The sequence below is a fragment of the Pteropus medius genome, unplaced genomic scaffold (genome assembly GCF_902729225.1).
Source record: "Pteropus medius unplaced genomic scaffold, Ma_sr-lr_union100, whole genome shotgun sequence".
In the NCBI taxonomy this organism is placed as follows: Eukaryota; Metazoa; Chordata; class Mammalia; order Chiroptera; family Pteropodidae; genus Pteropus; species Pteropus medius.
In genome coordinates this window covers 142,942-146,032 of record NW_024340629.1, presented here as the reverse complement: position 1 = coordinate 146,032, position 3,091 = coordinate 142,942, and the positions used below count along the sequence as shown (strand labels likewise).

Here is a 3,091-nt window from a genome sequence, read left to right as displayed (position 1 = left end):
AACCTTCAGTTAAATTTGGAAAAACCTTAACAGAATAATAAATGGTGCTGGCCTAAATGGACAATGTGGTGATATGTGTGTGAATCAAGAGAGAAAACTGAAAAACAAACAAAACCAATTCTCTGTTATCATTTGCATACAAGGTACATCTACCTCTGGAATAGTATCTGTTGTCTGCTCACCAAGGTTCCAGAAGTACTAGTGGAATGGAATAATAGCTTTAAAAGAGGATACACAATAGTTTGGTAGGAAAAGGCTGCCCCATATGACCAGTTGAAATGTGAGTGTATCTTAGCCCATTTTCTAGTCATCTGGGAATATTTTAAAATGAAATAATTTCTACATTGTTTTTCTCATTCAAATACAATTTTCATTTGCATATACTTTTGTGACATACAAGTGGTCATTTTCTTTTTAACAGATATAACCACTAAGGAAAGGCATTTCATACATACTATAGAAAATCTAGGATTAGTACTCACACACATGCATCCTATTACAGTATTTTAGATTTAAAATTCTTATATTCATTCTTCTTTGTGCATTTTAGGATGATAAAATATGAAACTAAATGGAAGTAAACTTAACAGAAAATAAGCTGGAAAGTAAACCTCATAAATTGACATTTTTTAAAGTGACATATTTAGCCAACCACTTAATAAAAATTTCTTAATTTAACAGGGTAATACATTCTCTTGGACCCAGCGTATTTATCACTGTTATTCCCTCACTGCTAAAGATTTCAATATGCCCTGCTAAGGAACAAACAAGAGGATATAATAGATGAATGCTACTTTTAAAATATTGCTTAAAAACATAAATAAAATGAAAATGTCACAGTTGACAGCAGATTTCGATTTATACAGGATTCTAGTAAAAAATGTGACCAAAGTCACTATGTTTATATTGATGAGCTTCACAGATCATTTTGAAGTGCAAGTCTTTCTATTTTTACTGTTTCTAGCAATCTATCTCTTTACTATGACAGGAAATTTGGGAATGGTTTTATTGATCATTAGGGATTCTCGACTCCACAACCCTATGTACTATTTTCTTAGTGTGATATCATTCTTTGATGCCTGCTATTCTTCGGTCGTCACCCCCAAAATGTTAGTCAATTTCTTGAAAGAAGACAAAGCCATTTCTTATCTTGGATGTGTAGCACAAATGTTTCTCTTTATTACTTTTGGGACCACAGAATGCTTTCTCTTGGTGACAATGGCATATGATTGCTATGTAGTAATCTACAATTCACTCCTCTAGTCAGTTAGTATGTCATCCAGAGTCTACGTGCCACTCATCATTGCTTTCTATGTTGGAGGCATTGTGCATGCCTCTGTACACACAGTGGCCACATTTAGCCTATCCTTCTGTGTATCCAATGAAATTAGACATGTCTTTTGTGACACTCCTGCTCTCCTTGCTATTTCCTGTTCTGACACTCACAAGAACCAGCTTCTACTCTTCTGCTTTGTGGGCTCTATTGAGATAGTCACTATCCTGATCGCCCTGATCACCTATGGATTCATCCTGTTATCCATTCTGAGGATGCATTCTGTTGAGGGGAGACAGAAGACCTTTTCTACATGTGGCTGTCACCTGACTGGAGTATCAGCTTATCATGGAACCATCCTCTTCATGTACATGAGACAAAGTTCCAGCTACGCTTTGGACCATGACATGATAGTGTCGATATTTTACACCATTGTGATTCCCATGCTCAATCCCGTCATCTACAGTCTGAGGAAAAAAGATGTAAAAGAGGCCATGAAAACAGTGCTTAGGAAAAATTGGCTTATAGATAAAGTATGTTTTTACAGTAAAAAATAAATTTAAAAAATTGAGAGTGATATTTGTGCCTCAGTATCAAAGAGGTATGATTAAAATATTTTGTTTCAGTTTATTAATGTATTTTATATTCCAGGATATTTTAAAATAAAGATCATAGTTAACCATCTACCTATGCTGTCTTTAGATTAAAAAAAAAAAACTTTCCCTCATCAATTTGCTTCTTACTATGTTCTTCCTGAGATATGTGTATACACACATATATGTATGTGGATGCTGATATTGATTGTTATAACACAAATGTACGAATCATTACTTTTAGATGTTGTGTATTGTTTCCTTCCATCTCCATGTAACGAAATATATAGGTTCCAATAGTTGCAGTTGTAAATAACATTATCATTTTGTCTGACTAGCTTAATCAAATATCACGTAATCAATAACAAAATCACAGCTCACATTAGCCAGGAACACTTTCCATAAAGTCATTGCTGTCTGATTCCAGTGTAAAGCACTCTGCCCATCCTTGGATCCACACACTGGCGGGAAACTCATCACAACCCGTGGCTCGGAGACCACAGAAAATGTGTTCAGATTCCTAGTGTCCTTACTGTCCTGTGCATGACGGTTCATTTCTCTCTATTTTGTTACTTCATCCAGAGCATAGCTATTACACCCATCTTTAATATCTCACAGCAAACAAAAGTCTAGGCATTAGCATTTATCAAAATCATACTTAAACTTAAGAATGACAAAATAAAAGGACAAGGACGACAAATAAAAAGATATAAGTAGCTGGCAGATTGGGCTCTTTCCAGAACTAAGCCCAGCCCACCATTACAAAATTTCTTACAGGCCTGGCTCTGACTCAAATTTCAGCTTCTTTTCCTTTGACTTCTGTCCCTCTGTGATGCCCTTGCACATGCTATCACTGCTCAGTGCCCAGACATAAAAACCAAAGTACAGATCAGGTTCTCTCTGAAGCTCACATTTAGCCCTGTTTCCAACAGACCTCGTTTCAGTGCAAAGGTGTGTTTCCATCAAAAACGATTTGAAGTTGTTATTTTGTTCCTTACTTCCTCCTGTTCGTTCATTTTTATTTATTAATTTTTAATTATTATTTTATGAAACATATTCTCTTCCCCAAGGGATATCCTTATTTATTAATTCAACAAGACAATCTCCTAAGAATTAGAGTCCATCCTAAGACTATTTCCCTAACTTAAGGTTATTAAGTTTAAAAAACACCTCCCAGCTTTTATATGTAACACCTCTTACTGCCATATATTCCTACCACAGACTC

At 35.3% G+C, this 3,091-nt stretch overlaps 1 pseudogene; it reads left to right on the top strand.

The window, feature by feature from the left end:
* The first annotated feature begins 783 nt into the window (after positions 1-783).
* On the top strand, positions 784-1,830 carry LOC120620447 (olfactory receptor 5T1-like; annotated as a pseudogene).
* Positions 1,831-3,091: the final 1,261 nt, after the last annotated feature.